This window comes from Carassius carassius, chromosome 48 (genome assembly GCF_963082965.1).
Source record: "Carassius carassius chromosome 48, fCarCar2.1, whole genome shotgun sequence".
In the NCBI taxonomy this organism is placed as follows: Eukaryota; Metazoa; Chordata; class Actinopteri; order Cypriniformes; family Cyprinidae; genus Carassius; species Carassius carassius.
Genome location: NC_081802.1, coordinates 23,590,364 through 23,598,547, shown reverse-complemented (window position 1 = coordinate 23,598,547; position 8,184 = coordinate 23,590,364).

The window sequence follows — 8,184 nt, the reverse complement described above, 5'->3', positions numbered from 1 at the left end:
GGGCAAAGTCATAATCTCCGATGAAGCCCCTTTCTAATTGTTTGGGGCATCTGGAAAAAGGCTTGCCCGGAGAAGAATAGGTGAGCGCTACCATCAGTCCTGTGTCATGCCAACAGTAAAGCATCCTGACACCATTCATGTGTGGGGTTGCTTCTCATCCAAGGGAGTGGGCTCACTCACAATTCTGCCCAAAAACACAGCCATGAATAAAGAATGGTACCAAAACACCCTCCAACAGCAACTCCTTCCAACAATCCAACAATAGTTTGGTGAAGAACAATGCATTTTCCAGCACGATGGAGCACCGTGCCATTAAGGCAAAAGTGAGAACTAAGTGGCTCGGGGACCAGAATGTTGAAATTTTGGGTCCATGGCCTGGAAACTCCCCAGATCTTAATCCCATTGAGAACTTGTGGTCAATCCTCAAGAGGCGGGTGGACAAACAAAAACCCACTAATTCTGACAAACTCCAAGAAGTGATTATGAAAGAATGGGTTGCTTTCAGTCAGGATTTGGCCCAGAAGTTGATTGAGAGCATGCCCAGTCGAATTGCAGAGGTCCTGAAAAAGAAGGGTCAACACTGCAAATACTGACTCTTTGCATAAATGTCATGTAATTGTCGATAAAAGCCTTTGAAACGTATGAAGTGCTTGTAATTATATTTCAGTACATCACAGAAACAACTGAAACAAAGATCTAAAAGCAATTTAGCAGCAAACTTTTTGAAAAGTAATATTTATGTAAATCTCAAAACTTTTGGCCACGATTGTAGATAATTTAGAGGTTTCATCTGGTCTCGTTGAGATATAAAGCTGAGTATCATCAGCATAACAGTCGAAGCTAATTCCGTATTTTCTAATAATATTACCAAGGGGCAACATGTATATTGAAAATAGAAGGGGACCTAGGACGGATCCTTGTGGCACTCCATATTTTACTGATGATAAATGAGATGACTCCCCATTTAAGTAAACAAAATGGTAGCGATCGGACAGGTAGGATCTAAAACATCTTAGAGCCTACCCTTGAATACCTGTATAGTTTTGTAATCGATCTATGAGTATGTCATGATCTATGGTGTCGAACGAAGCACTAAGATCAAGTAAAACTAGAAATGAGATGCAGCGTTGATCTGACACAAGAAGCAGTTCATTTGTAATTTTAACAAGTGCAGTTTCTGTGCTATGGTGGGGCCTGAAACCTGACTGAAATTCTTCATACAGATCATTTTTGTGCAGGAAGGTGCTCAATTGAGCAGACACAACTTTTTCTAAAATTTTAGACATAAATGGAAGATTTGAAATAGGCCTATAATTTGCCAGTACACTAGGATCTAGTTTTGGTTTCTTAATAAGAGGCTTAATGACCGCCAGCTTGAATGGTTTTGGGACGTGACCTAAAGATAACGGCGAGTTAATGATATTGAGAAGCGGTTCTTCGGCTACAGGTAACAACTAATTTAGTGGGTACAGGATCTAATAAACATGTTGTTGGTTTAGATACAGTGATAAGTTTATTTAGCTCTTCCTGTCCTATAGTTGTAAAGCACTGCAGTTTATCTTTGGATGAAACTAAAGTGTTAGACGCTGTAGAATCTACATTCGCTATTGTATTTCTAATGTTATCTATTTTATCAGTGAAGAAATTCATAAAATCATTACTATTTAACGTTGGTGGAATATTTGAATCCGGTGTCGTCTGGTAATTTGTTAACTTAGCCACTGTGCTAAATAAAAACCTTGGATTGTTTTGGTTATTTTCAATGAGTTTGTGTATATGCTCTGCCCTAGCAGTTTTTAGAGCCTGTCTATAGCTGGACATACTGTTTTTCCAAGCAATTCTAAAAACTTCCAAGTTAGTTTTTCTCCATTTGCGTTCAAGACTACGAGTTACTTTCTTGAGAGAGTGAGTATTACTGTTATACCATGGCACAGTACGTTTTTCTCTAACCTTTTTCAATTTGATGGGGGCAACAGCTTCTAATGTATTAGAGAAAATAGTGCCCATGTTGTCAGTAATTTCGTCTACTTCATGTGTATTTTTGGGTACAAATAGCAGTTGAGATAGATCAGGCAGGTTATTTGCGAATCTGTCTTTGGTGGCTGGAACAATAGTTCTGCCCAGACGGTAACGCTGAGACATATAGTTAATATCAGTTATACGCAGCATGCACGATACAAGGAAATTGTCTGTAACATCATCACTTTGAGGTACGATATCTATAGCAGTAAGATCGATTCCATGCGATTAAATCTAGTGTATGAATAAAATGATGAGTGGGCCCGGTGACATTTTGCTTGACTCCAAAGGAGTTTATTAGGTCAGTAAACGCAAGTCCTAATGTATCATTTGCATTATCAACGTGAATATTAAAATCTCCCATGATTAGCGCCTTATCAACTGTAACTAGAAGGTCTGAGAGGAAATCTGCAAATTCTTTTAGGAATTCTGTATACGGCCCTGGTGGTCTATACACAGTAGCCAGAGCAAGAGATACATTAGATTTCTTTTGCATGTCTGACAGTATAACATTAAGCATTAATGTTACACTTTTAATGTTAATGTTATTTTTATTTTTTTATAGAAACTGCCAGATAAAATACAACTACTAACATATAATATTAACAGATTTTTAAATGTATTTAAAACAAGTGTATTTTAAGTGAAAGTGTCTTCAAAAGTACAGACATCGGTGGGGAACAGAGTTCCTTGGGGAACATAGGAATTCGTTGACCCGGTCCTTTATGAGCCTGGGCCTAATTTAGGCTATCCATGGTTTTTTTTTCCATTGCATCTGAAAATGACTTTGTTCATCACATTCACTTCACACGCTCTGGCGCAGATCAGCCTCCCGCGATGCTCAGCTGTGGACGATTTAAAAATGTTTGATATAAAGGTTTTCATGTAAAAAAAATCGAATTATATTGTTAGTTCTAATTATATTATTAACACAAGTTCATTTAGACTATTTAACATGCACTGTGACATTTTATAATTTTTTACTTATAAACTAAAAGTTAGTTTAATAGTATTTAAATTCAAGTTTTTAAAAAAAGGGTTTTAATTATTTAAATTATTTTTATTAATTAATAATATGTTATCATGTTTATTCTTGTAGAAAATACATGTTTATTCTTTAAGAAAACAAGGGGAAAAATAAGGGACGATCCAAATATTTGTTTTGCTTCACCTATTCATGTAGGCTATAATTATTCAAAAAAAAAAAAATTATAATAATAATAAAATAATGTCATTAAAAAATACCATTGGCCTGAGTAATTTTGACCATTATAGAATTGTGACTTTAAAGATTAGTCCTTTAGGTGGTAAAAATACTGTGAAATTACTAATGGCATGGATTTTAGAGCATAACAACTGAAGGTTTATGAAACATTAGCCAATAAAGCATTTTTATAAACAACGGAACTTAAAGTTGTGAACTAAAATATTATTTCAACCATACAGCATGTGAATAAATAAAATACATACTTTTCATAACATTTCATTATTGATAAAATGCATAACGTTTCTGGTGTTTGGATTTGTACTTCAATATAATGAGCTCCAAGTTTAATAATAGCCCTAGACTGGTTCTCTCTCTCTCCCTCACTCTCTCTCTTTCTTTCTCTAACAGCATTAGCTCAATAAAATACGTCTTTTTTCTGTTAGAATGAATGTTTTCCTGCTTGCTAAATGTTGGTCTCATGATTAATAAGTTGTATTCGCCTCAATCTGATTTAGTAAAATCAAACCGCAGACAGTGAAGCCTCGAGACCCGTGCGCTGTGAGGCGGGAACAGAGGATTCCGCTTGGTCTTAAAGCCTTCCTTAAACATCCACGATCACAAATTACAATGATTTTCGTAAAATAATGATTAATTATTAATTGATGATTTGTTATTATCATTATGGTCTTGTGAAAATAATAATATGGGCTGCGAGAATATAATGAATACAAAGAGTAGTGCTGCTGAGTGAAGGCATATTTCAGCCCAGTAACACACCGTTCCTCAGAGCCAAAACGGACCGAATTCTGTTCAGCTGGAGGGGGTTGGGTTTTGGCTAGTTATTCATGGATTGTGGGGGTCGAGATAAAGGTGTGAATTGCTCTTTCATATGGACAGTGTCTTATGAGGCTTTCAAAGTTGCTGAACCGGTTTATATAGGACTGTTGGTTTGGTTATAGACTAAAAAATGGTCTGCCCCCACGTAAGATTTTTCTAGTTCTAGTCGTTCGTTTGTTATATTCAACTAATCAGAGGTTTATATTAAATTTACATAATCAAATCTTAATATATTCCGCGCTCAAGCACCTCCATTAAGTTTGCCACAAAGCACATGCAGAAGTAGCCTAATAATTGTGAAAAATTTGACATTTTAATTATTTATTAATAAACAAATGTTTTCTTGTCGGCTGGAAGATGAAATTCACAGTACTGGCTCTCTCCGACAGAGAAATGCAACATTCACAGATTACACAATTCGTTTTCGTTTAAAACCCTTGTGGGGTCTTTGGTCATTTCTGACCGGAATATCTTACATTTAAAATTTTTAAAAATCACAGCTTCATTGGAATGACATGAAATGGGGGCATGATTCGAACAGTCTAAGTGGGCGTAAAAAAAATAGTAACACTCAAGGTCTTCGGTCAAAAATGACCAGCCATAGGAAATGAATGGGAAATAGACAAAAACACAACTATTCAGAGAATATTTGTGTACACAATCTACAAATCAATCACAAAACTGAAAAAAGTGCACAGTAGTGAAGGCATGACACTATTAAACATCAAAAGTCTGATATTGACACATCCAATCACACACAGATGCACACACACACACACACACACACACACACACACACACATACATAATCACACATAGACACCTATGAACTGCTGTGTCTGTTACACAGAGCAAAGTTTTGAGAATGTGAAATTCATTCAATAATTTAGTCATAATGCAGAAAAATCTAACAGCAGTTAAGGTATGACAAAATCATACCTTAATCTAAAATCATCACGCACACACACACACACACACACACACACACACACAAGAAAATGCTCGCGGGTGTACACAAACACACACATACATAGACACACACACTGACACACACACACACACACACACACACACACACACCTATGACCTGCTGTCTGTAAAACAACAATGAGAAGCAAGCGCTGCCTCTTAGGTTTGTCAGTGCACTTAGAAACTCAGGCTTGGTCCTTTGCACCATTCCTGTTATTTGAGCTTGTTTGTTATTGATGTTTCCTTTTGATTACTATTCCTTCCTTTTGTTAGTTCATTGACATTTTACAAAAATAGACATGTTCATTGCAAAATGTTAACATAAACTGTTTTATTTGAAAGAATTGCATTTTTTAAATTAAATTCTAAAGCAAAAAAGGTTAAATGCTTACTTGTGTTCTCTTTCTAACATTATGTTCAGGTTTGATTTTAATCATAATGCAAAAACTTTAATGCAACTTATGCATGAAATCATTATTTCTAACAAAAAAATATCTAAAACTATACAAAAAGTACTCTTTAGAATGTATTAATATATATTCAAGTCCACTACTTAATATGAGTAAGCAATTATGTCTAAACACAATAAGGGAATTCACAAGCCTCTCTATGGATTCCTATACTGGTAATAACTGGTTGCACCATGCACTTACATGTTTTTCTTTCTTTGCTCTGACCAGCTGGCGCTAAAAATCTTGAAAAAATTGTATTTGAAAGGCCTAGTCTCTGTTTTAAACTGAAATACAAAATTAATTTAAAAATAATTTTGAAAAATGATGTACTATTTTTCTATGAGAAAAATTGTTCATAATTCTTGCATAAATATTAATAAATACCTTAAAATGTTCTCAAAATACAAAAGAAAAAAAGAAAAAAATATTATTGAATAAAAATATATTCCATTGAATTTACTAGGGGGGTAAAGAAGTTACATTTCAGGTGTCCGGTCACTTTTGACCGTGAATACCCTGAGTGTGACTCCCAAATGAGGGCCGCACAAGGGTTAAAAAACATTTCAAGCTTTCTGTAGATATATTTTTAATGTATGTGAGACAACATGATATTAATTAAAAAATTATAAATTCATTATCAGGAAAAAAAATTAAAGTGATGAGACGGCGCCTCCCTGTCATTAATGCACATTAATAATTTTTGCACAAACACTTGAATATGAGCGTTGTGGTTTTCACTCGCTCCAAGAGCGCTCCATCTCGAGTACAATTCATGCCAACAGCCCATAATATAACTGCATATTCAGCGAGAATTCATGTTAAACATATTTAGCTTGATCAGAAGGTTGACTGCAAGAGTCGAGCGGGATGTTAAGAGTTTGTCTGTTTCTTTTACTGATTATTTTCGGGTTAAAGCATGATTTAAACAGATAAAGCACATTCACACTCAATCGCTTTTGCAATAATGCGTTCAAACAAATGTAATCTTACAGTGCTACTACATTATCAGCATGCTATCTGATTTAGAAATCTTGAAGAAGTTAATCGATCTGTTTAGATAAAATAACTGACAAAGATGTACTGTTATTTTCATCACAAACAAAATTTTCACAGCAGAAAGCAGCAATTAAAGATGTAATGCTTACAATGTTATTAGTTTGGCATGTGATATAGGGAAAAAAGTTTACAAAAAATAGCTTAAGCCACTTTGAAACTCACCAGTTATTTTTTATTATTATTATTTTATATGCTACTATGTTATGTTTCTGGTATCAGAGCGCGTGGAGGGGAAGTTGTTGCTTCTCACAGACTCTGCTGCGGAGTGAGAGAGATGTTTCACCCGACGAAATGAAGACGACCGCGGGAACACAAGCACAGCACATCCGCCGAAAATCAACCTGGAGCAATGCTCGTACATCGACTCACCAAGCTTTACTTTTGTAGGTCGCATGGCAGTAAATAATTCGATAATATGACCATGCAGTCAATACAAATATTTAATAAAAACATTAAAACAAGCAGGGCTGTAAAATAAAACAATAAAAAATGCACGCCAGTTCTACACTGGACACGAGTGGAACGATCCAACAAAAGACAACAGAACCCAGTGATGGATGCACTGGACTCGATCCCCATCAGTGAACTGATGCTCGTTCTGTTTATGATGAAATGTTCTGACACTGTGTTCAGATGATTTGACACTATAGTGTGATGTCATCACGTTTAGACACACTTTTCGCTGTAGACACAGACAATGACTGCTCTATTTACAAATAAGTTCTATAAGAAAAAAAAAAAAATCTAAACCAGCGGCATAACGAGATGGAAATATAAACTGGAAAATATATTAACAGGTCCTCCGTCCATGACACTGACTCACTGCGGAGCTGCATTTAGGTATAACAGTACTGTTTTTTTTTAATCATCTTGTTTGATAACTTGTGGTTAAAGCGCCACTCAGCGGTCAAAGGCTGCAAATGCACTTTACAGACGCCGCGGCAGCGATACCCGCGGCGGTAAAAAGAGCCTTTTGAATGGCTACTTAGTGTAGATGAGTTTTAGTATAGATAGATACATAGATTGATAGATTGATAGATAGATAGATGAGTTTGAAGATAGATAGATAGATAGATAGATAGATAGATAGATAGATAGATACACCGTCAGTCATTACTCCATAATTAAGACATCAAGTACGGTGAGCACATCATAATTTATGATTTAGTATGCATGATTGTGATATTTTCTTTGTTCACAAAAAAAAACCTTTACTATCAGGATTCAAAAAGCGTTACTCCATGCATGTAAGACTAATTGAATTATTAAAGGAATATATAATATACCTTATACCTTGGCTTGCCTGCGGGAACCTTGGCTTGCCTGCGGGTGTCGCTGTTGGACAGTGTTTTCTCTACTTCCTGTTGGCCTTCTGTAGCAAATTGTAGCTCCGTGTAGCTGTTTTTATTTAATTTTTTTCTCTAGAATCTTTATCTTACTATCACTTTCTGTTTTTTAAAGTGGTAAAATATAACTTAATTCACACCATATTTCTGATATTATCGATCAATCTTATCAGATTAACTTTGATCGTTCACTTTTATTTTATATCCGTGAGTGCAGTACACCTGCAAAGCGTTAGCACTCGTTAGCTTGTCATTAGCGTTTTCATTCGAACCTATCGCTGTTTTCTTTTCTCCTCTC